Here is a 27,121-nt window from a genome sequence, read left to right on the forward strand (position 1 = left end):
ACGGGGGAAGAATTCACGAACCAACTGCTTGGCAGTGGTCGCTGCTGTGTAATCTGGAACTGGATATGCTTCTGTCCACCTGGACAAAGCGCATACAACTACAAGAACATACTTGAAACCTCGACATCGCTCCATCTGAATATAATCCATCTGGAGGACTTCAAAAGGGTGGTCAGGGGGTTGGAATCCCCCTTGTTCCACCGGGACACTTTTACCTGGATTGAACTGACAACATATCATACAGGTACGGACTTTCTGCTTGGCTGCAGCTCGTAAATGCTTGTTGAACCAAATGTTCTGGATACTGTCTAACATGGCTTTTTCTCCTAAATGTGCAGGACTATGTGCGGTATTAATAATGACTTGAACCATTGAGTCGGGGAGAAACCATGTGGCTTTTCCCTTCGTCAACCATCCCTGATCTGTCTGGACCCCTCCTTGTTCGGACCATTTCTTGATTTCCTCGGGAGTAGCATGTGACTGGATATCTATGACATCTTGAGTGGGGTCCTTAACTGTCATACATGTAGTCGGATCTGGAGTGTGTGTCAGTGTTGCGTTAACTGGAATGTCTGGAGTCTGGGCTGTAAACTTGGCTGTTCGATCTGCTAGATCGTTACCTTGGGAAATAATGTCAGTGACTTTCGTATGTGCTTTGCACTTCATGATAGCGATAGCTGTTGGTAAATGTATTGCATCTAACAGAGCTTGGATAAGGAGACCATGCTGAATCTTGGTTCCATGAGAAGTCATAAAACCTCTTTCTTGCCAGAGCACTCCAAAGTCGTGTACGACTCCGAATGCATAACGTGAATCTGTGTAAATGTTAACTTTCAGGTTTTTGGCACGTATGCAGGCTTGGGTCAGAGCAACTAGCTCTGCTGCTTGAGCGGACAGAGTGTCAATACGGTGTGTCTCTATAACTTCAGTCTCAGTAGTCACTGCATACGCGGCTACTAGTTCTCCTGTACTTGTTCTCATACATGAACCATCCACATAAAGTGTCAGGTCGGGATCTGGTAATGGAATATCTGTCAGGTCTTGTCTTGGCTTTGTCATGGTGTTAACTACTTCCACACAGTCATGTGTGGCAGGATTTGAAGTAACTGACGGTAACAGTGTAGCAGGATTTAGAACGTTGCAGCGTCTGATTTCTATGTGTGGCTGGAACAGTGTCAATTCATAACCTGTTAAACGTGCAATGGTCAAGTGCTGAGTCTGGGTTCGGTTTAAAAGAACTTCCACGGAGTGTGGAACTTGTACTGTCAGGGAATGTCCTAACACTATGGAATCACTTTGTCTGATAGCTAGTGCTGTGGCTGCAACTGACTTGAGGCACGCAGGCAGAGCCTGGGCTACTGGATCTAATGTGCTCGAAAAATAAGCACAGGGCTTGTATTGTCCTGCTTGATCTTGTGTGAGAACAGATAATGCTGTACCATTACGTTCTGTGACAAAAAGTGTAAAAGGCTTACTGTAGTTCGGAGTAGCTAGAACAGGAGCTTGACATAAAGCTTTCTTTAACTCATTAAAAGCAAGTGTATGTTCCTGGGTCCAAGGGAGGACAGTCGATACGGCTGCCTCCTGTGTCGTTAACTGTATCAGTGGCTTGGCTAGAAATGCATACTGAGGAATCCATTGTCGGCAATAAGAAGTGAGGCCGATAAAAGCTCGTACCTCCTTCTGGGTCTTGGGCTGAGGAAGACTCGCTATTAACTGGATACGGTCAGGTGTCAACTGCCTACCCCTCTTGGACAGTAAGTGGCCTAAGTAGATCACTTGCTGGACACAGAATTGAAGCTTCGAAGGGGACACCTTGTGCCCCATCTCGGCTAGGAAATACAGGACTGTAAGTGACGCACGCTCGCAGGCACGTTCAGAACGGGCTGTGATCAGTAGATCATCGACATACTGGAGCAGGGCAGTGTCAGTTGGCATGTGAATATTGTCTAGTTGTCTCTTAAGTGCTTGACTGTAAATACTAGGACTTTCTGTGAAACCTTGAGGAGCTCGTGTGAATTTATAGCTCCTTCCATTTAAACAGAATCCGAAAAGAAACTGACTGTCTGGATGAATGGGGACACTGAAAAATGCGTTTTTGAGGTCTATGACTGTGAAAAATGTAGCCTCAGAATCAATGGCTGTCAATAGGGAAGAAATATCTGGGACAACTGGGTACTGGGGAATGATACATTTATTAAGTTCTCGAAGGTCAATCACTAATCGATATACTGGAGGTGCATTTGGATCAGTACGTTTCATGACTGGAATGATAGGAGAATTACATACATTGGAGTCAGTTTCTACAACTACTCCTTGAGCAATGAGCTCGTCAATAATTTTGGATAAGGCTGCTACAGCCTCAGGTGGCAATCTGTACTGTCTGATTCGTGGTAACACTACACCTGGTTTGAGAGTCACACGATGGGGTGTGATTTGCATAAAACCAACATCAGTTGGACCTTGTGCCCATAGATGCTGCGGAACATTCAATAATCTTGGATCAAAATCACGTAATACATAGTGACCCTTAAAGTCACGTAAAAACAAACGTATTCCTTCTGGGGAGCAGCAAATAACTGCACCTAATTCTTTTAATGTCTTAATGCCTAACAAATTTTCTGGACATGATTTCGTGAGTAGCAGGTCAGTAGTTCGGGACAATGGACCTACTTCTAGAGTAACTGGTTTGGAAATCTCGTTAACAATTGGCTTTCCTGAAAATCCAAGGGAAACATTTCTAGAGCCTGAGAGCGGAGCCCCTGGAACCTCGTCATGACTGATAGTAGTCCTACTTGCCCCTGTATCAATCAGAAACTTTCTGTCTTTCCCTAATACTTGACTGTGAACATAGGGACCCTCTTGATCTACAGGAATCTCGATGAGAGGCAAGCCTACCTCCCTCTCTAGGCTGTTTCATGAATACGGCTGGTACTCTGGATACTCGGACTGTGCATACTGGTACATCTGCTGTGTAACATGCTGTGTTGCAGCTATAGGCTGCGGTGCTGTAACTGTCTGTGGTGTATTCTGTGGTAACTGGGAAGTCTGTGAAACTTGTTCTTGTCTAGGCGGACGTGGTCTTTCTTTAGTCTTACCAGTGGCTATGTTGTGTTTCAGAACTGCACACTCGTTTATAAAATGACCTGGCTGTTTACAATAATTGCAGGTCCCTTTAACAGGAACTGCAGGATGACTGGCTTGATTTGGACCCCTCTTCTGACTGTCTTGTGGAACAGATTGGGCAACTAATACTTTCATTTTCGTGTCTTTCATACGTCTCCTTTCGTGTTCTTGCTCTTCCCTGATTCTATTCTGGTGATACTGGAGCATCTGGAGCATTTGGGACGGAGTATTAGCTTGCCAGGTACTCTCGACTTTCAAAACTCTATTTTTAACTTGTGGACTTGAATTCTCGACTAGTTTAGTAACAAAAAGATGAGGGTATGACTCACTACTCGTCTTCAAACCACTGTTGATGCTAAAACATTTCTCAAATCTAGAATAAAAATCACTAGTATCTTCGTCTGGTTTCTGTTTACAGGCTGAGATTGCATCCCAGTCTTCCTTTTTCGTGGCTAGTAATCTTGGCAAAACTTGTATTAACAGTTCAGGTAATTCTTTACATTTATCTCCTTGACCGGTACCTGGTACACGTGTATTTTCTTCAGCTTCTAGAGCTGCCCAATCTATCTTTTTCTCTCCCACCTCCCATTCTTTTTCCTTGAGTTTTTCATATATGCCCGCGGGCAACAGGACCTTTAACATTTTAATTATATCTGGATACGTGTATTCTCCCATACGGAGCATGTCTTTTAATTCACGGTGGAACCCTGCTGGATCTTTATCGTGACAGGGAATTAACTTTTTCATCTCTAAGAGTTCCATCTTTGTAATCGGGGTGTAAACAAATACTCGTTGCATTTCACCACCCGCTGTCCTAACTGGGTGTACTTCTCGTAACGGATGCTGTCTGTCTATGTAAAAGGGTTTACTTTCTGGGGGTGAGACGTGAACAAAATGCGGGTTCAGAAACGTTCTATATTTGTGGCGCTGTTCTAGAATGATACTAATTAAGTCGGTACCTAGACCTCTCCATTTATACTGGAGTAACTCGTTCAGAACATCATGTAACGGACCTGGATCGGAATGCTGACCCTCATACAATGTAATGAGGTGCTGGATCATATACATACCCACCAGTCGCTGCTCGGCTGGGGGCAGTTTCAGACACATTTGTGCCACTATTTCGTCTGGAAAAGTGGTAGAATCAGTAGCCCATCGGACTGCTGATCGGGCTAGTTCTTGTTCATGCATGGTACTAAGTTCACTATAACCGATTCGTGATTTCAGAATGTGATCGGTAGCTTGAAATACTTGCTCTAGAGAACCTTGTTCTGGTGCTGGAAGAGGGACAGTTTTCTTGTGTTCTAGACGTGAATGTCGGTCGGGAAGTCTAGCTTTACCTACATACGCTATTCTGGCGGTATTCTCGTCGTCTACCTCTTCAGTAGAAGAGTCGTTTTCCTTCTCGCTTACTTGTGCTGCTTTGCGTTTCTCGTGTAACCTTATTATTTCCTTACGAATTTTCTTGTACATACTCTCTATACAACTGAGCGTCCTGTGTCTTCCCTCGGCTTTATTATCACTCCACCTTGTCAGGACTTTCATTTCGGTCGGATCTTTAGTCGGATAATCTTGTTCCCTTATTAAACAATTAATTAGAAACTTTAATAGCATGAGCTGAATCTCAGCTTTTCTTAGAAACATGACTTCGCCAATACTTTCTGGGTCTGTTCCTGTACGAATGAAACGATATATTCTGTCTAGATCTTCTTTCATATTTGGTAGGGTGTCCAAATACTCGGTCACCCGTCTTACACGTAATGAATATATAACCATACTATCATCACCTGGGACCGGATCATAACGGCATTCGGTAAGAGCTCGTCTGATATCTGCAACAGACTGATGTTTGGGCGTGCGCTGTAACGCACGTTCATGTAACTCGACTGACGTTACACGTTTGTGTGGCGGCGGGGTTCCCGGAGGACCTCCTCCCGCGGCCCCTAAACTGGAATCGTCGACTGATACTCTTCGTGCTGGCAGAGTGACCAGTGTAGCGGGTACTTGTAATGTAGGCTGGACCGGGGGTACCGTAACAGGTGCTGTAACAGGTGCCCCGGTGACTGGAGGAGCAGGATTTACATTATTTACAGGAGCTGGCGGAACAGGATTTGCATATTCTGGGGCTGTGTCGTCCAAATAGGACGAGAGAAAAATATCAGCTGCGGTCGGTTTGTGACGTAGCTTGGTCGGAACTAAGGGTGGCGGAAAATTACTGGATGCCTCCGGGGTTGCTTTTGGCAAGCCCTCGGCAAGAAGAGGGTACATACCCTTAATAAGGGCATTCCTCTGTCTGTCTGACTGTTCGGTTTTAACTCGTTCACCTATTTCGATTAGTTCCCTTTCTTGGGCTCTTTCTGAGGATTCTCTACTTAATTCTGACTTTCTGATTTCTTTTTCGGTTCTTTTATGAGATTCTTTGCGCCATAACTCGATGGCATCTTTCTGTGACTGTCTGGCTTTCTTTTTCCATAATACTTCTTCTACTCGCATGATGCACTCGGCATCCCATGTGCCTGATACAGGCCATCTATATTTCTCTTCTAATTCCTTAGTGTACTCGACCCATAAGTCTAGATATAATATGGCACTTATGCCATGCTTATGATACATAAAATGACCTGGACTGTCCCTAGGTGGGACAGGAACTGCTTCCTCGAGCAGACCTTTTCTAGTTCTTAACTGACGTAATTTTGAGAACAGAGGCATGACGTGAACTGGGATCTGGACACAATACAATACACAATGAACACAATAATGACTTGAGACTGATCACTCATACCACGACATTAAAAACACATTGAAATGACATTTAAAATAACAGTTCGAACAGAAACATTACCTGGAATACTTGAGAACAGAAACACATGAATTTCTCGAGACTAGAACTTACTAGAGTTACTAGATGCACTGCTGAAACAGTACGAAACATACCGGTCTCATAAAGAGACACGTCAGGACCCGCATCCACCTAGGTGGATACTTCGTGTTGGATTTGCGTACCCAAACCCACGGACCAGAGACAAATTAATTGACCCTGTCTAGATACTACCCCAGCAACGGTACTCACCGGGCAGCAAGAACGGAAGGCCTCGGACTGGACTGGACTGCTACGACGACGGACTACGAACTTCGGACTTCAGTTACGGGTGGGCCTCCGGATACCTCGGACCTTGGACTCTCGGCTTGGGCTCTGGTCGGGACTCGCCGCGTTCCTCCACCGCCTCGTCTGGATGCTGGACCGCAACCTCCGTCTCCTCCGTGGGCCTGAGGGATACTTGAAGCAGAAATATCTGCACGTGCACGGTATGGTTCCGTCACGGCTGCAGAGGGTCAGGGGGCTGGCGTGGCTTCTCCGGCGCGTGGGGAAAGGGCAAGTCCCTATTCGGGCGCCATTATGTGGTAAATAAATAATTAAATACCTGTTCTATTTTTGACTAGATATACAATAACAGATAGCTCAATAAATAAGAGTCAAGATTCGAGGTAGCTGGAGTTTGCAGGTTTTAATCAGGCATAAAGGACAGGAACAGGACAACCTGCACGGGAATAGGATGGCAGCTGCCGGGGGCAGGATCTGGAATGATAACCAACCTTTAATAACAGTGCACAAGTATATATAGTTAAACAAAATACATAGCATTCAGTACAGTAGGCGTAGCAGTGGGTGGAGTTCATAGCAGTCGCGAAAGATAAGGCATAAAGTGGGTGGAACAAGAGGCATATACATAGACATGTGATGTAAACGTAACAGAATATGTCATAAACGGGGCGGAAACATGGAGGGGGCTACCTAAGGAGCCGGGACCTCTGACCTAGTGGTGCGCGCAAGCTGGCAATGACGTGTTACTAGGAGGAACTGGGGGCTATGACTTCTGCGCTAGAAGAGGAGACGAAAGTCTGGAGTGTCAGAGCGACATGTACCTAAACACTATCTAGTATCTGATGTTTAGAGAACATCTTGATAGAATCCAAAAGTTATCAGGGTAAAGGCTAACAGACTCTAAGACTGGTGCATGCATCATTCTATATGTAGTGTGTGTTGAGGAATATTAAATGACCATTAATACAGTATTTCTCTTACATGGAGACGTAAAGGCTAGACGATGACTGAAACTATTGATGCGATTCAGTAGCTTTAGGAATGCAGAGAAGGAGGGCTGGACTGATAACTAGAATCATAACATACTCTTGGCAGACTGGCAGGCAGAGCCAGGCCGGGCCGGGCACTGTGAGGCAGGAAGTAAGTGAAGGGTCAGGGATACAGGTGGGGGCTGTATCGCTCCTCAGCGAGGGTTCAGGAGACAGGAGCTGAATCTGGTGTCCGGGCCCTTTTGAGGCCTAGAAACGGAGACTTTTCAATGAATTAATGTGCACACTGTAAAACGTGGCAACATAACTTTACATAGGCCTAATACTCGTAGCTTTAACGAGAACTGAAAACTGGCATACTAGAGATGGACACAACTAAAATTGCGTCTTTAATCGATCATAAGGGAATACATATGCATATTAATCATGCACATATAACATAAGATGGGGAACACGTAGGGACACAGAACATGGCAAAATTTACTTTTCCACATCGCCGTTAACACATTGTCTTCCAGGGAATTTATATATAACGTAAATAACATAGGGGCCAAGATACAGCCTTGGCGGACCCCTCTTCCTGATTTAAAACCTGCGGTGCATTTCCCCTCCTGCGTCCATGAAACCCAAAAAGATTGAGCCCTTAGCAGCCTTCATATATTTGGTTATAATTAAATGTAAATTGAGACATTGGTCCTCCGTCCCTCTTCCCGATCTAAAGCCATGCTGGATGTTGGATAGAATGTCTTTCTCCGTAGCCCAGTCTGTTATTTTAGCTAGAATGACCTTCCCTAAGATTTTGATAGAAGAATCTAGTAAAGATATTGGCCTATAACATCTGGGGTGTCCCCTTTGGCCCTTCTTAAACACAGGGATTATAATTGAACAGGACCATGATTTTGGGAACCCTGATGCAGCCGATGTATTAAAAACATTCGTCAATATTTTCGCCCAGTATTTGGAGTTAACCTTATACATGTCAGATGGCACACCGTCAGGGCCTGAGGCCTTACGCCCTGCCGTTCCCTCTATCGCTTTCTCAACCTCCTCTGCCGTAAAACTAATTGGTGTAAATGGGGGGGTCAGTGCTTGGTACCTCAAAAGTTTCCAGCTCAATATTACTCCCGTAGATATTTTTAAAGTGACTTAACCAGTCCTCCTCTGAGATGTTGACTTCTAATACAGAGTTCTGGGTACCAGTGAACAGAGGGTTATTAACGATTGCCCAAAACTCAGAACTATCTTTCATTGTTGCTTTTTCCATCAGTGCTGCCCAGGCAGCTTGTTTGATTTCATTTTTGCGTGCCTGCACTATTAATGAATACTCTTTCCTAAGCTGAGCTACTAGGAGTTTGTTCCTAGGTATCTTATTAAGGGCCTTTCTAAGTAGATTATGTGCTTTCGTGCATTTTTGATCGAACCAGCCTTTGGCAGGATTTGCTTTAGATCGAGTATTGATTGTGAGTTCTTTAGCCACTTCCAAATAAATTGCTTCGTATGAAGCGATTACATCCCCCCATATTTGAGAGGGTCTGCACATGTATTTAGTTCCGTGCCAACCTTCATATTAATGGTGTGAAAAAAGTCTTCGGGAGTGACTTTGTTCCATTCTAATCTCCTCCCTTGATCTTTTACTTTTACATCAGCTACAACTTGTGTCGTGGCCGTTTTATTCAAGAGGGAAAGACCATTGTCCAATTCTATCACTACCGGGTTATGATCGCTGAAAGTGGAGGGTATGGCATTATAAAAAATTACGTGACTTAAATGTCCTGGGGATACAAATATATAGTCTATTATAGATTCACTGTCCCTTGCTCTGTATGTAGCGACACGGTCACTCCCATCAGAAAACCCCACCTCAAACAAGTCATTATTGGACAAGAGTGCCTCCATTGCTTCACCCTTAGAGCTGTGTTCGAAATGTTGAGGGGTTGTGAAATCGGGGCCATCGCTAACTCTATACTGACAGTTTAGATTGCATAAATGTACATTAAATTCGCCCATCAAAATATAATGAACAAAAGTGGTTTGCTTTTCCTTATACATTTTTTAAAAATTAGACAACGAATGGAGATGCTCGTTTGGGGACTCCCCTTGCATTGAATTATAACAGTTAATAAGAATTAGCTGGATGTTGTTTGCCAAACTTACTTCCAGTACTAGATAATTAGGGGAAATACAATCGACCATTTTAACTCTACCTGCTATGTTTACTGAGACCAGAAACATAAGACCCCCTCTGTCTCTCCCCGCTAGCGAACTCAAAGCAGGTACATAGTATGATGTGAAGCCGTTTAACCAGAAGTCACAGTCCCTGTCCCACGTCTCTTGGAGTGCAACAATATCGTACTGTTTCACAAAGTTTAACCAGACATTATCTTCCCTCTTTGACCTTGGACCAGCAACATTCCAACTTAACATTTTTACCTTTTCCCCCATCCCCTCAGTCATGCCTACACTATTATGTTGGGTATTTAAGATCAAGTTAACAGGATCCTCTAGTCAATCAATCTCCCCTACTTGGGATAAGGGGGAAAATCGATTCAATAAAACCAGTCCCACCCTGGTCTCCTGTCTGGGGGTATTATTAGGCTTAGGCAGCAACCGTGATTTTTGTGTTACCCAGGTGGGTTGGTAAATGGGAAGATTTGGGGTAAGCCTACTATGATTACTGGAGCTCCGAGCCGGATCTTTCCTCTCTCCCATATTACACATGTTCGGCTGCGGGTAGAAAAAGCCCAATGGCATAGCTCGAATACCTCCATCCTCCAGATCTAGTTTAGAGGCATCCCAAAGCATATGTGTTGCCCCGTCAGGATTATTAAAGTTTACAATGAGGCAATCCCCCTTAAGATGTTTTTTGTATGACCCAGCCAACCTACCCGTCTGCCCATATTTATACTAGAAGAGATGTTTTTCCCCCCAGTGTAGTTTTCATTGCACCACTTCTTTATGTTACTCAACAGGACATCAAGGGATTCAACCTCGCCTGCTTTCAGTGGGGGGACATTTACAAGAATAGCAACAAAAGGGGTAGCTTTGGGGGGAAGATTGATAGTCGGCAGGGGTACCGGTGTTCTGTCCCTAATGGGTTCCCTCCTGACTGACAGAGCCCGTTTTGGAGTAGGATGGCTTTCAGGGCCTATTCCCAACAATGAACCCTTTCAATCTGTTCCGGTCCGGGATGACACTGTGTTAATGGAGAGCATTTCTATCTCTTGAGTCCTAGTGGGGGATAATGGTGCACTCACTTCCCTTCTCCCAGGGCTCTGGGATTTAGAGGCCTGGCTAATGGATGGAAAGATGACTGCCGGCTGGCTAAGGGAATGTACCTGTGTTAGAGAAGAAGCGTTTAGACGCTCACATGTTTTCATAATCCCTGCCACACAATCATTCAAGGTGCCAATAATGTCGTTGGATATCTGTATCAAAGTAGATTCCAGTTTCTCTGTGAAAATGTTCTCCACCAAGTCCCGTATGGAGATTTCAAGTTGGCTGGATAATAAGGTTCCTTTCTTTGTCAAGTTGTTAATCGGTGTCTTAGACTTTTTGTACTGCCTCTTTCCACGTTTCTTTACGTCATTATGACCTCCCTCTGAGGACTCGATCACAGTCGGGATGTTAACAGATGAGCCCTGCTCTGGGCAAAGTGGGGTAATAGAGTCAGATGTTATGATACTCTTAGCAGTGTCAAATATAATCCTTGGCTCCAAAGGGATATGCCTAGTGGTGGGGCTAACAACGGGCCCCTGTGACTGAATATCGATGCCTTCCAGACCCAATTCTCGCTCAGTGTTAGCAATTTGGGTTGTTAGTTCCTCCACTGTGAGCTGCTCGAGTGACCGACGCCTCGGAGAATTTTCTCCACCATCGCGGACCAGTTAATCGCCTGGCCGCACTTCCTGATTCAGCGCTAATTCGAGACGCTGTAGGACGGCGATCCAGCCCACGAACTAACAGGTTCCATAAAGAAACAACCAAACCACGCTGCATTCTCTTTTCTCTGAAACAGACTTCTGCAAATCCTATGCAGATACCAAAAACTATGTAAAATACTGCCATAGGACCAGATGTTCCAAGTTATTAATCACAAGACCAGTTATTCTGCTGTCACCTCACCTTGAAACCCCTAAAGATTGGGCTTCACTAATTCGAGCTCCCCTACAGACTGTATCACCACACTCCATGGAACAATTTACCCATTAAGAATAAACGTGGTTGCCCCCCTCGAACTTTCTCATCTGAAGCCATTCCCATCTCAAGTCAACCGCTGGGTGTGGTATATAACTGTGTTCAGGCAACATTATTACACTTGTCCTGATGATGATCCCATGATATTTGAGCTGGGGATCGAAACGTCGACCTTAGAGTAGTTCATACATGTACTTCCCTGATACTATTGGTTGTATGAATGACTCCAGGATACACTGCTAAATGTATAACTTAAACCAGTGACCTGCAAGCTCACACTGTTTGCCTGATAAATTTTCTCCACTTAAATTTTCTCCACTTACCTTTACTTTCCCACCTTTTCCTCCCTTTAAGGCACAGGACTGTGCCCCAATGTAACCCTTATTTCTTGGGTTATTTGTTTGTATTTTTGATATTACAAATCAATTGAACCAATAAATATTCCTTGTCCGGCTGGTCAAGGAATTTTGAACTATATAGAGCTCCATTGTGATCTATATATATCCATTGTTCTCCCTATCTCTCGTATGCTCAGGACCACTTGTTGTTTTGAAAAATGTTAGTTCCCCCACAGCAGAGGTTAAGTAGGATATTATACTAGCAGAGTTTCGTGGGATTTTAGCTTTAACTCCCCCTCCTGTGGGCGATGTTTGTAATTATCGCTTACCCATTGTCCTTTAGCTCTTCGTTAGGGGGGTTGCCCGACCCGACCCTTGCCGACCCCTGACGGCCACAGATGGCCCGCCCTTAGCTCGGGCTTCGCCCGGCGCTCCCGCGACGCGGGGGCTGTGCTGTGATTTAAAGCGCCTCCGGGCGCGTAGGCGTCCTTGGCGGCTGATGTCAGTGCCGCTGGGGAGGCTTGGTATTGTGGTTCCACTCCTCCGCTCCGCTCGGCGGCCGCTGTAGGTATAGCGGCGGTGGGAGGGAGAAGTACCCAGTCAGGAACCCAGAAGAGTGTGGTAGCTACTGGAATGATCCCCCAAGTGAGTGAAGGCAGACAAGGAATACACAACCTAGCAGAGGCAGGCCTGGACAGTTAGGCAAGAAAATTCCTACCTTCTAAAAGTGGTATTTTCAAACATAGAATATTAAAACCAACTTTACTAAAAGATGCATTTTATTATTCTGAGTTCAGGCATACTAAATTCGACTTTCTACCATGTTCCCTGAGTCAGTTAGGATTATAAGAATGTAATAATCTAACTGCCCATTCTAGCCTATGGAGAACGGGTAGCCTTCAATAGTGAAAAATGAAAATGGTGTAATTTACTATGAGGACATGCTACACACATCAGAGCCAATGTCCTACCTTATACTTACAATGCACCCTGCCCTTGGGCGTACCACAGGGGTGTCTAATATGAAGCAAAGGGAAGGTTTAGGGCCTGGCAAGTGGGTGCACTTGCCAAGTCGATATGGCAGTACTAGACTGCACATAGGCCTTGCAATGGCAGGCCTGAGACACCCTTTACACGCTGCTTCTGTGGGTGGCACAACCAGTGCTGCAAGCCCACCAGCAGCATTTGATTTACAAGACCTGGGCACACATGGTGTACTGTACTAGGGGCTGACAGGGAAATCAAATAACCCAATCATGGAATCACCAATTAGTACATCAATTTAACATAGGGCGCACTTGCACTGTGGCACTGAATAGCAGTGGCACAGTGCCCAAAGCATATAACCAGCAAAAACATATTAAAACAGAGGAGGTAATCCATCAAAATGGAAGGGAGACTCACACCAATGATGCCAGGTCTAATATCATTGTTTAGTTATGCCACATGTTTGCAGAGAGACCATTTTATTAAAATGGATGCTGTTTTGGTGTTCTACTCATCTTGCTCCTGCACATTACCCCTTCCAATCAATATTCCGCTGTGTGTCCTTTATCCCCACAGTTTTCACTGGTATTTTTCTCAGTGCACATGTATTGTGAATGAGATTTTATTGTGCTCCTAATGTAACTTTCTGAAGGACACTTCCTCTGGAAGTTCTGGTGCAGGCTTGATAGCACACTGGTGTATGAGTCTTTGTTTGAAAATGTTTTATATTGTGTTATAGATCTCTGACCTGCACTGTTGCGGTCGAAGCTGATAAAAGTTGTCCTCTACCTTAGAAATGGGTAAGTGTTATAATTATTGTGATTATCCTCATTCTGATTTGCTCACTATATGATACAGCTAGTCATGCCATGCTGAATTTGCAGTTTTTGCTTATTCGTAAAATGTGAAGAAAAATCCTTAGTTTTGGGTGTAAACCAGAGCCTTTCTTCCCCCTAGAAATGCTGTCACTGTTCATTTAGACTATGACAAATAGAATTTAGTGAGAGGATTTTCGTTTTCCTCACAGGACATTGTTCAGTTATTTTGATGACTTCCTCATTTCTCTAGGGAATCTGTCCATTTCTCCTATGCTTTTTGTTACCTATTGGGACTTACAACAATCCTGATTTCTGACTATGTACTCTGATCTGAGCCCTTGTGGCACATATATTTTGCATTTCCCTGTACTGCCTATTTAACATTTTATAATACAATCACTATTTTTTTTGTCTACTAAGTTGATTTGTGGGGCTTATGTCGAGGAGGGTGATGATCAATGCTGCAGGAGCCGAAACACCAAAGGTAAATTTTTGGTTGATTGAAATATCAGGGTACAGTAAAATATTCGTCTCCTACAAAAAAGGAAGAAGAGGATGGTTGCATAAAAGAGCCTCCTCTTTGACTGTGGTTCCCCCAAAATATTTTCCTATGATATTTGAGTTTTTGACGTTGTACAGATGTATTATTCATATTTGTAAACACATTTCAAGATCTTTTGTAGTTCATTGGGTTTTATTGGTTGGTTTGGTATCAGATTCAGTGAATTCCAAGATATCAAGATCTATTTGTTTCAATTGTCTGTAATTGTGGTATGTAGAGCGACGTTCCGCTTACACATTGATAGGAATTCTGAACTGTAAGTTTTCTTTTCTAGGTTGCGAGTTTAATTTGAGTTGATGAGTCTTGCTCTTAAGTGCATGGGAGCACGTTTACTGACTAGGGTGAATTACTGCTGGGCGGTAGTCTGCCTAGTGTGATTAGTTAAACTTTTTGAACCACTTCTGGTTTTCTGTTGTTGATTTGGAAATTTTGCTCTTGTTTCTGAAGTTTCATGATTTTCTTTGAATTGTTTTACTTGATTTACTGACTTTTCCTTCCAATCCGAGAGTAAACAAACGTGGGTTTATTTTAATTATTGATTTAACAAGGTTTTGGGATTGTTTTCCTATTCATGAATAAGTCATGTTGTGATTGGGAAGTTCGCCAAGGCACTGCACTGGGACTGGTGATACGTCATCACAAAGCAGTGCTCTGATTGGTTGGTTGCTGATGTAGCTCCACTATGATTGGTGTCTGCTCACTTGCTCGTTTGCTCTGATTTTAAGTTGATTTTTTAGTTTGTTTTAAGCAAAAAGAATGGGAAGTTTGTTAATAAAGCCTAAGGTTACTCTATTACCTAGGGAGGGTCAGAAATTACTGGCAGAGGGGACTAGCCTACGAAATGATGAAAGAGATTGAGTAATATATGTGTACCTGGATTTCAGTTTGGAATAAATATACTGCAGATGATGTTTTGCAATTTCCATTAGAGGATACCTTTAATGTTAGAAAACGAGATTTCTTGAGGCAATCCATGTATGACATGAAGCCCATATCTAGAACTACAGCGTTTGAGGAGTGTAATACATGGGATTGCATAGTGACAGAGAAAGAAAGCAACAAAGCAGGTGAAAAGCTCATTTAAACATTATCTTGCGAATAAAATGGAGCTGCAGAAAAAGCGTCGGAGAAGAGAATATGATTGAATGTGTAAAAACATTGCCTGTATAATTAATAGGAATGATGACAAGGATAAGACAAATAAAAAAGACAAGCAGACTAATGATTCTGAGGAGGATACATACATTTATAAATGAGCTTTTGAATTCTAGATTCCCTCTATACACAGCAAGATCTGCAGGAACAAGTGAGACTAGCTCAGGACCTGATACAGGTGCTGGGGTAGATGGTGGTATAGTTGTGCAGTTCTACTACTAATGTAAAGGTACAGAGTGCACCAACACAGATAGTGATGGCTGCTGTGCCTAGCACAAGTGGAGATTCGTAATTGGGAGTACAACCTAAAGCTGCAGCACCTGTGAAAACAGTTGTGGTTGAAGAAGTTCCAAAATACATTTTTGGGGGGAAATTTGAAGATTGAATTTGACGAGATGCTGCAGGGAATTCATGATTAAAATAGATTGTTGACTTACAATGCTGATGAAATTAGATATTTGAATAAAGAAGCAGCCAGGACGAAGCACATGATGAACTCGAAGAATTGGCTGATGGATTAGAGGGTAACATCTGCATAATGAAGAATGTGAAACCAAATTAATATGACAGATGATGAAATTAAAGAGATGGTTTAATTACATTGAGAGCCAATAATAAAGATGTAATTGAGAAAATGAGGAATTGGAGTGATTTGATGGAATATAGAGAAAGATGGAGAAAAGGGACAGTACATAAAAAGTGAATGAAAAGGTTTGAAACAAAGGTGAGAGGTGTCACACGTGAGAGAGGTTGAGACAGGAACAATTTTGGATTTTCATTTGAGAGAAGTTCATGGAGGGAATTTTGTGCAAGTGCCATGGTCTCAAGCTGATTTGTATGCATTTACAAATAACTTTCCGAAACTAAGAGAGGATCCAGGAAATTCTTATGAAGAGATGCAGACATTAACAAATATTGCCCAGATGTTGTGGGTAGTTTTGAATATGTTGTTTGAGATTGTGGTTCTAGGTGATTTGCGGGTTGAGCATAAGGCAGTTGTGAGATGGGCTACACAAGAACCGGCAAGGATTACTCCTAGTGGTTCTCTTTCTAAAGAGGTGGCTACCCAATAAAAGCATGTGATTGAGTATTTGAAAAGTGAGTTCCTAAAAGGAATATAAATTGGAATAACATTTTGGGTACTTCACAAGAGCTGAAAGAGGCAGTGCATGCCTTTTATGAGAGGCTTATGCAGATTTTTCAAGATATATAGTGGAGTCAAAGGACTCGAAAAGGATGAGGTCTGTGGATTTGTGTCTGCTTTCGCAAATGGTTTGAGGCCAGATAGTATTAATCACATTCAGCAAAGTGAATTTTGCTGGCAGACAAGGAGTATAGATTAGATTTTGAAATTGACAAAATATAGCAGTAAGTATATATATTTTTTTAATTTTTTTTTATTTTTGTAAATTCTTTTTTATTGAGTTTCAGAAACAAAGAAGTACAACCATCAAAAATGGTAATACAACAATACCAGTACATTCCCGCATCCTTCTTCCCAACCTGTAAGATATCGTAAACTCAGTGCCATATTCAATACAGTTCATAAAGTTGCATCAAGTTAGTACATATGCCTCACTTAGTAAATCCAAAGCGACTTGGTGCTCGTGGTATCAGTGTTCATAGAGTGTCGGGGGCATCCAAAGTCTGCAAATAACTCGTCAAATAAGTCCAATAGTCTTTTGGCCTAGACCGAGCTGGCAGCTCCTCCTCATAAGTCACTAGCTGTGTTCTGCAGTGCGCCATATCTTTCATCCACTGTTTCGTGTCTGGTACTCTCGTGCTTCCCCAACATTGGGATACTTGCCGCTTGGCTAAAAGCAGAGAAATCGCACAGTACTTACGTCTCCCTGCTTTGACCCCAGGGAGCAGGCCTAATAAGCACACTTTTATAGAGCATTCAATCTCCACCCCACCATGTTCTTCAGCAGTTTAGTTACTTTTCCCCAGTAATCTTGTATTTTCTGACAGGACCAGGCCAGATGTATAAAGTCAGCGTCCTGTTCCCCACAACGCTTACAGCCAGCATCCTCACGTAGTCCAAATTTATGGAGACGTAATGGGGTATGATATGATTGGTGGAGATATTTTAGATGTAGTATGCGTAAATTACCATTAGGAGTGAGCAACTTAATAAGCGCGCATGCAGTGTACCATTCTTTTTCAGTCAGTGGGTTTGGTAATGCCTCATACCATCGCATCCATGCTTTAGTGGAAGTGAATGGGATCTCGCTCTGGGCTTTTTTGTACAATCGGGAAACTAGGTGTGTCGAATTCGAGGAGGTGATAATGCATTGTAGTGTTTCCAAACAGGGGGGTTCTGCCGGGTAATTCGGGTAAAGATCCGGGACTGCTCTTTGCAATCTATAATACGTGAAACGGAACAGTGTGGTTTGATTGCTGATATAAGACAGATCATCTATGTTCTTGAAGACGCCTTCATGATAGAGGTCCCCAAATGTGTCAATGCCCGCCTGTTTTAGGAGATCCATACCCACCTTCTCGCTAGTGACAGATATCTGGGGATGGTGATGCAGCGGTAACGCTGGCGCATAAAGTGGCATTTTGTGCGTCAACCGGCCAAGTGATCTCCAAGCGGCCGCAGTTGTGTCAACCGTGTTGATGTCTGCCGTGTGCAACGGCGGGCGTTTGTGTGTAAGTACTGAGGTCAGTGGTATTGGAAAGGCGTCCCCTTCCTCCACCGCTGTGTGTGTTAAGTAAGGAACCTCATGGTATCAGTATGTGGCATACTGTGCCTGAGCACAGAGGTAGTACAGATAAAAGTCAGGTACACAAAAGCCACCTCTTTCGTAGGGTAACGTCAGAGTCTGCAAATCTATGCGTGCTTGTTTACCCGCCCATATGAGTTTGAGAGCCAGCGAGGTTACGTTTTTGAACACCGCTTTCGGGGGTGTTATCGGTATATTGTTAAACAGGTACAGGAGCTTGGGGAGGATATTCATTTTCACTATGGCTATACGATCAGCCAACGACAGTGGCAGTTGTATCCACCGGTCGATTTGCCCTTCCATTTTATCCAGTACTCTGCCATAGTTTGTGCGGATAATTTCCACAGGGTCTCTGCTGTACCAGATCCCCAAATAACGGACCGGGTCAGTCTGCCAATCCAATGGGAAATCCGTTGCATGTTTTGTTGTGGTGTTAGTAAGGGGGATTATAGATGATTTCTCCCAATTGCTTTGCAAGCCAGAGTGTCTGCCAAATTTAATGTATTCGCGTAGTACTGGGTTCAAATTTTGTTCGGGGTCTCTAATGTATAGTAGCATGTCATCCGCGTACATGGATATATGCAAATGGCGACTTGGGAAATGTAGAGCTGAATGATTGTGGGACTGTCTAATGATGCAGGCAAGTGGTTCTAATGCAAGCGCAAATAGCAAGGGCGAGAGAGGGCATCCTTGCCTCGTGCCTCGTTTGATATGGAAGGGGTCTGAGATATAGCCATTTACACGCACCCTGGCTACCGGATTCGTATAAAGGAGCGATATCCATGTTATGAACCGTGCGGGAAAGCCCATGCGGTGTAACATATTGAGCAGGTACGGCCATTCAATCGAGTCGAATGCCTTGGCGGCCTTCGAGCATAACCGCCACCGCCTTAGTGTCAGGTGTTAAATAATGGGACATTGCAAACAATGTTCTGGTGTTGTGGGAGGTTGCCCTTGTGGGTATGAACCCAGCTTGGTCTGGCAATATCAAATTAGTCATCAAGGGCTGTAATCTGACCGCCAGAATTTTGGCCAGTATTTTCGAGTCCACATTCAGCAGTGATAGAGGACGGTAAGAGTCACAAAGGTCTGGGTCTTTGTTGGGCTTCAAGAGTGCTATCAGCACAGATTCACGCAGGGATGATGGTAATGTGGCTTGATCAAAGGCACTACCGTACATGGCTACTAGATGTGGAGCCAGAATGTCTGAGTATGTCTTGTAAAATTCACAGGTAAACCCATCTGGGCCGGGTGCCTTACCATTTGGTAGTGAGCGAATAATGTCTGTCACCTCCTCGACCGTGATGGGCATCGCTAAATATTCCCGCTGCCGGTCTGATAGCCAGGCAATGGCAATATCGCGTAAATAGTCAAATGTTTCTTCCGGGGGTGGTGTTTGCTTTGAGGTGTACAATGCGCTATAGCTATCTACAAAGCAGCGGAGTATATCTGCCGGTTGCGTCAGTAGTGTGCCTTCTGCGTCCCGTATCTGTGTCACAGCTTGTGTTGCCTTCCCTTCGCAAATTTTCGATGCAAGCACTCTGCCTGGCCTTCCACCCTCCCCATATTGTTTGGCTAAGGGTCGTTTAGTAACATACTTTAATTCATCTGCGGCATATGTTTGATGCTCAGTGAGTGCTTGTCTGAGGCCCCCCAGAATAGTAACATCCTGCGTCCTTTCATATTCCATTTCCAGAGCTCTTATTTTTACTTCACACTTCTCTATCTGATCTCTGATATCGCGCAATATCCCCACCTTAGCGCCAATACAAACACCCCGCAGTGTCACTTTAAATGCCTCCCATAGTGTGCCCGGATCCTCGACCGATGCTACATTAAAGTGGAAATATTCTTTGATGGCTGTGGTAATTTTATCCGCATATAGAGGATCTAGAAGCGCCTTAGCGTTGAATCTCCAACTAAATGGTGGGGGTGTGTAGTGTGGTATTTGTATCTGTAACATGACCGGGTTGTGGTCCGATATAGTCCTAGGTAGCGTGGCGATATGTTTTGTCCACATCAATACATTATCAGAACCCAGCCAGTAGTCTATCCTGGACCAGCTACCATACATTGCGTTTATGTGAGTGGCATTAGTAACCACCGGGTTTCTGACTCTCCAGATATCTTTTAGGGGGAAAGTATCCATTAAGTCTTGTATCTTACCTCTAGCTCGTTTATGTGGTTCCATGGAGGTTCCAGAACGATCTAGAGTGTCATTCAATGCAACGTTGAAATCCCCCCCCATATGATGTTCGTGTCAGTGAATTCCGTCATATGATTCCAAAGCTCCTGAAAGAATTCAGGGCAATCCACATTCGGGCCGTAGACATTTACCTGTGTTAGGGGTTGCCCACGGAGCATTCCAGATACTATTACATATCTACCATATGGGTCTGAAACGGACCTGTGGATTTTGTACTTAACACCTTTTCTTATCAATGTCATTACCCCCCTGGAGTAAGATGAATATGTGGACGAGTAACAAGATTCAGCCCATCTCGTCCCAATCTTTCCGCACATAGTTGGAGCTATATGCGTTTCCTGCAGTAATGCAATGTCTATGTGCTGCCTATCCAAACTTGCGATGATCTGTCTAGTCTTTTTCGGATTAATTATGCCCCGTACGTTCCAAGTCAACAAATTTAGTTCACTATGTCCAGCCATAACGTAACAGTGATGTGAAATACAACTGTACAAATCTCATCAGAAAATCTATAGGCACATTGTTCATTACAAAACACAGATGATCATAATTGCCTTTGGGAATTAGCGATGCATCTCAAATGCCCTGGCATTGTCGATTTAACAAAACCCCAACTTCCCCCATACCCACCCACTTCAGCAACCCAATTTTGCCGAAGCCATGTAGCCCTAGGAACAACCTCGGAAACCATAACTTTGTGGGGATCTCCCATGTGGAGGTCCGCCGGGGATACACTTCCACCACCCTACTTAAAGGATGGGGGCAGATCAGATCGTATAAATTCAGAGTGTGGGTTGCCAGCTCAAAAAATAATCCAGCAGTAAAACGGATAGGGTGCTTTCGGGATCCCATCTACCCCGAGGCTTGCAACCGTTACCATGTGTGGAAGCCCTGTGGCAGCTGCAATGTACCTCACCGCACCTTTTGTATCAGGCTTTATCTGCTGGTTACCTCAGTGCAAGTCTACACATGTTTCATAGCGGCAGTACTAGGGTGACGATACACTTGTCATGGTTGCAAGATTGTGTTGCGGTGTGTCTCATAAGTTCAGCTCAAACAGGTATTGTCCATTCGTCAATGTTCGCTGAATGTGCATCAGCCTTCCAGTTAACTTGTCTTATTTTGGTGAGGGGGGACCCTCAGCAAGGCATCCAGTGTTCGAAAAAATGCACTTCCCACCTTGCAAAGCAGTAGCTCGACATCTTACCTTTACTCAGGCTCATGTGTGTCCTCCCTGTTGTTCCCCTTTTTACTCTTGGATGCTACCTTTTTAATGAAGTCCATGGCTGCCTTGGGGGTTGTCAGGAAGATCGGCTTCTCCTCCCATGTGACTCTGAGGCGCGCCGGATAGAGCATGGCATATGGTATTTGCAGGTCTCGGAGCTTGGCCTTGGCGGTGTGAAATTCTTTTCTAGCCTGTTGCACCGCGTATGTGTGATCCGGGTAAAAGTCCAATTTATTACCTTGGTAGGTGATGGTGCCTTTATCCCTTGCGAGTCGCAGGATGGTGTCTCTGTCCCTGTAGTTTAAGACACGGGCGATTATAGGCCGAGGAGTTGCGCCTGTTGGAGGTTTGGGCGCCAAAGATCTATGTGCCCGTTCGATGATGAAAATTGGAGACATGGAATCTTCTACAAAGACATCCTTACATAATTGTTCGATATATGTCTCCATGCGTCCCGTGTTGGTCGTCTCGGGAAGGCCTGCGATGCGTACGTTGTTGCGACGCGATCTCGCTTCCAATTCCTCCGCCTTGACTCTGATTACTTCCAGTACTTTCTCCATGCCTGTGCATTTGGTGGTGGTGGCATGTGTGTCATCTTCCACCGTTGATATGCGTTTCTCGGCGTCATCTAGTCTCTCCCCGTGTTGCTCCATTTTGGCATGCATTCTATCCATTCGCCCCGTCAAATTGTCCAGTTTGCCATTAATTTCTTGCAGGTTGGTTTTAATGGCCTTGAGAATGTCCACCATATTGCATTCTTCTGAGCTACCCGATGCCGCATCTTCTTCCACCGGTTCCGCCTGACCTTTCGGGGTTTTACGTGTCTCAAAATTTATTTTTGATAGCTGTCTGTCCGGCTTGCCCATAATTGCTGAATGCAGGTGAAGCACCCGGTGGAGTACAGCTATGCACGGTACTGGTTCTCACTTGTGAATTCCTTTGTGGTTTGGAGGATCCTGTAGAAACGTCAGTCGTTCTCGGACACCCACTAATAATAGTCTGAAAAGCTTATAGGTGGTGAGGGTGGGACAGTGGAGAGCCGCCTTCAGCGTGGATAGCGAAGTTCAAGCCGTGCTACACGTGCAAATTCAGTTCGCGCCACTTGGTGTAGTTAAGCTCTCCTCGCGTGGGATACTTGTTCCTTGTAAGTAGCGGGCAATCTCTCCGAGTCCCAATCAGAGAAGTGGTGGTAGAGCCCTAGTTCAGCGAGCAGGGGCTACAGGGTGATGTCGGAGCTATTGTGAGGGTCTGATCGCGATTCGCCGTTTTCAATCAGCATGCTCGTACTAGGGGAGGGGCAGTGGCGCAATATCGACACTACCAGCCAACTTGAAGTGTGAGGGTAACAGGACCCACTTCTCAGGTCTCCAGGATCATTCAGACATACCAGCCTGGCTTCAGAATAAAACTAGAGCAATTGAAATAGTGCAAGAAACAGCAGCTTGCAGCCAGGACATTACAGGAGGTACGGGCGCCGCCATCTTGTGAGTTGCTATGTTTATGCTGCAGTCACCCAGCTAAAAGTCATATATGTGGTGGCACCGTGTGGGGAGATCTCATCAACTTGCTGCTGTAACATTAGGAGACACATGAGCTACACCGTGGTGCGTGGGACTCCAGTATGCCCTTAGGTGCCTTTGAGAACCGTTAATGGAGCGGTATCGGCGGCGCCATTTTGCGCGCTGGTCATCTGCCTGTCCCTTCTCCTCGCGCATGCATCTATCACAGTTCGTTGTGGCGGGGGTCGTTCGTTATTTACAGTGATATGCCCCAGACGTTTGGCGGTGTAGGTCATGCAGGCACGCGGCGCATTGCAAGTGTACAGACCTCAGCGTCTATCCGGCCGGTCAGCCACCATGTCCTCGCAGGTCCCCCGCTCTCCCACCGGAGCTGTTACGGCTGAAACGAGAGCTCGCCGCTGCTGGTGGAGTCGCTCCGATTGTGCACTTTAGGTTCTCATGCACTCCTGCATGCTTCAAGTTGGAAATAGGTATGTTTTAACAACCCAATTGTTGGTTTGTCTGATCCGCCCGGCGGAGCTGCTCAGTCAGGCAGCCATCCCGCTGTGCGCCCCCTAGCGCCTCCTAGCAGTAAGTATATTGATACAAAACAGAAAAGGATCAAGGAGATGTTGACGATTGCCCAAACTAAGCTATTGGAAAAAGGATCTTGGAATCAAATTGGGTCAAATGTAAATGTTGTTCCAACTGGTATGAATGGAATACATTAGATACAGGTGCAAGGTAGTGGTAGAGGTGATGTTTTGAATATGAGTGTTGAAATGATGTAGAAGAATACTGTTTGTCAATTCTGTGGAAAGATCAGGCACTGGAAGAGGGAATGCAATCGGAATCCTAGCAGAATTCAGAGGAATATAGTACTAATTTCACAGATGCAGTGAAATAAGCAGTGCACAAGCAGACAGCCCTGACTTTTTAAATTTTATCTGCATTACAAGGTACTTTTGTTGATTTTTTACTCCTTCTGGGCATACTATTTTGTTTATTCTTACTTGTTTTCGTTGCTGTCTTCCGGTACACCCCAGTCCTTGGCTGTTTGTGCGGAGAAAGCATCGACTCTCTGATCATTTTTCTTCTGGTTTCTGGCCCCAACCCTTAGTTAGCGTCCAAGGTTGCATGGCCAAATAAACCGATCCTGGCCCGGACATGCAGCGTACGCACCAAAGGTGCGCCGTCTTCGCCAGTCCACGCGAGGACGTCGCCGGGAGCCAGGACCCCTGGTCCGTTGGAGAAAACAGGTGACTTTGTTACTCGAATTCCCTACCCACTCGCCTCACTTTACCAGATTATAACCAGTGTATCTAAACACCAGCCTTCTAAAAATAATTTTCCTGATATCTTGGAGGGCCTGCTGGCTTGCCTCCATTGCCATTTTCATAGTGACGTAGTACCCTGCGTTAACTTCTGTCTCGACACCAATTCCGTCACCCTGAATTCACTTCAACGGATAGGGGTGACCACCCGGTTGTTCCATCCCCCACAGAGCCTACCAATTCACTATCTCACATTCCACATGTCAACTACACTCAAACTTCCACAAAAAGCTTTCTTTGCAATATGAGATCATTAGCTAAACATGCTACTGAAATATGGGATGTCATCATCTCTTTATCCCTAGATATGTTTTTTCACTGAAATATGGCTATTACCTTCTCCATCCTGGACAACTATCAACTAATCAGTTTCGTTGCCGCAAATGTGGTGGACCATTTGCGGACTTTGCACACCTTTCGTGGTCCTGCCCTGAGCTGCATGATTATTGGTCCCAGGTACATAACACACTTAGTGACATGTTACACTTAAAGCTGGTTCCCGTCCCTGAGATTGCCCTTTTGGGATATATGGCCGAATTTCCGAGGGCAGTGCGCAGACTGGCAGCGCTGAGCTTTTTGTTGGCTAAGCGTGAGGTTGCACTGCGTTGGTGTGACCGACGCCCCCCGTTACACAGTTCCTGGCTCCGGAGCATGGCGCACTGCAATGCTAATAGTGCTGAATACTCAGCCATGGTTCTCTCCACATCCAGACCCGTCGACATTTTGGGCCCGTACCGCTCATATATCACTGAAGCCATTGTCGGAAGCCAGCCTACCCCTAACCATGTAGTGGTTCCTGAGGGAATTGGTTGAAGGATTGTGAGGGATCCCACTCTTGGTCACTTGCCTTATATAACACTTCGGATGGTACTTCTGTTTCTTTTGCCCATGCTTCCCCGTTGCTCGGGGAGTCGAGTAATGTATGAATCCAGTAGAGATCAATGTGGGGTTCTGCTACCTTAGAGGGTGACCCTTGATGTGATGTCCCTCTGCATGCTTTTAACCCTGTATCACGACTGACATTTGAGTATGTTTGGAGGATTATGTATTACGTATATATGACTAGAGTGACACCCGATGACTCATCAGTATGTTCTAAACATGTATGCTTACCTTTATTTTTGTATTTCTTTTTGAAAATAATAAAGTTTAAAAAAAAAACTAATCAGGTTTGACGGAGATCATGAAAACTGAGGGGGTATAGCCATTGTTTTTAAAGAATTGCTTAAAGTCTCATGGATTTGAACCTCTTCTTCTGAATCCATGGAATTAAGCATTTTGTTTAATAATTTACCTGCTCCAGAAAGTTGGTTGGGCGCTTTGCTAAATTGCCCACCTGGGATTAAGACGGGCTTTAGCCAACATTTGGTGGAAGCTATAGCCCTCCCAGGTCCTGGCTACAAATACTTTTCTTCTTCTGGGTGACTTTAACTAACATGGAGAAGACTTAGTCAACCCTGAAGTGACTCAGTTTATGGCAGACATGGCATCCATAGGTCTGCACCAATTAGTCACCGGCCCCACTCACCAAGCGGGCCACTCACTTGACTTGACATTTACTAATAGTGAGGCTGTTTTCTGTGAATCATAGGCCTTTAATTTGGACCAATCATTATATAATCCCTTTCCAAATGTAAACTTCACAAAAATCCAAGTTACCAAAAGAAAGGTGACTGGAGAATACCCAGCGAAGTTGCTTTCACGCATTTTCATTGGACTCCTTTAGCAAGGCATTTCAGCTTTATGCTCCTTCAAGCAGTTCTGATGCCAATGCCCTGTTGGGCAATCTTAAAACAGTCCTCACGGAAGCTTTTGACAAAACGTTTCCTCTAAAAAAGATGTGCTCTTCTAATCTATGTGCTTCTGCTCCTTGGTATATGACAGAGCTTAAAACGGAAAAATCGGCCTGTAAAAATCTAGAGAGGAAATGGCGTTGAACTAAAACTCCACAGGAGTTCTATAAATGTGCCCTGGCTAGACATCATTCTAATATTAGACCTACGCACACATTTTTTCTTACCAATCAAATTGAAAATGCAGGCAATACTCCTACGGCACTTTTTAAGATTGTTCTGGAGTTTAGGAACCGTCAGGTGTGCATGCAGCCCTCTTCAGTATCACAGGATCTGTGTGACACTCTTGCTACGTTTTTTCAAGGGAAAATCTCACAGATCTATTTAAACTTCACACCCTGCCTATGAGCAACCTGTGTACCACTTGTAACATGATAAATTTGGAAGGCGCCATGACCCCCTCTCTAATTTGGTTTGAACCATTTTCTCTGGCGGAGGTCCAGAGGTCTTGACGAATGTCAAAATCAGGTTCCCCCCTTGTCACCTGTCTGCCTAAAGTTATGGCTTTACTATCCAAATACCTTTCACTGGCCATTCATGCCCAATTTAATTGTTTGGTGCCCATTTCACTATCCTCTCTGAGTAGAAAGTTGAGAATGTCCAACCGATCCTAAAGAAAGCTAACCTGGATCCCAGCATCCTAGCGAATTACTGTCCGACATCTCTGTTGCCACTCTTAGGCAAACTGCTAGGAGGCCTAATAAATAAACAATTAACAGCTGATCTTGAAAACAATCACCTTCTGGACTCTGGAGTCTGGTTTTAGACAAGGACGTAGTACGGAGATAATAATAATCCACATTTGTATAGCGCACAATCACCCGTTAGGGTCTCTAGGCGCTGGGGGCCGTCGGGAAGATTAAGCAAGCTATTGCCCAGAGTCACATGGTGCTGGGCTAACCTGCCGCCGGAGCCGGGGATCGAACCCTGATCCCCAGATTCCAGCGTCAGTCGCCCTGGCCGCGGCGCCACACCTCCTTTCGGCAGTCACGGAATCTCTGAA

At 44.6% G+C, this 27,121-nt stretch overlaps 1 protein-coding gene across 2 annotated transcripts in view; it reads left to right on the forward strand.

Moving 5' to 3' along the window:
* The window catches only part of LOC144827208 (uncharacterized), a 576,624-nt gene that overhangs the window by 486,778 nt on the left and 62,725 nt on the right, over positions 1 to 27,121 (forward strand). Inside the window, exons 3-4 of one of the 2 annotated variants that reach the window (XR_013610079.1) lie at positions 13,477 to 13,537; positions 13,976 to 14,042. The gene's annotated coding sequence lies outside the window, so the exon portion shown is untranslated. Of the gene's footprint in view, positions 1 to 13,476; positions 13,538 to 13,975; positions 14,043 to 27,121 lie in introns of those variants that run through there. The other variant, XR_013610078.1, reaches the window with a different exon arrangement.

Source organism: Lissotriton helveticus, chromosome 4_1 (assembly GCF_964261635.1).
Source record: "Lissotriton helveticus chromosome 4_1, aLisHel1.1, whole genome shotgun sequence".
Taxonomy (NCBI): Eukaryota; Metazoa; Chordata; class Amphibia; order Caudata; family Salamandridae; genus Lissotriton; species Lissotriton helveticus.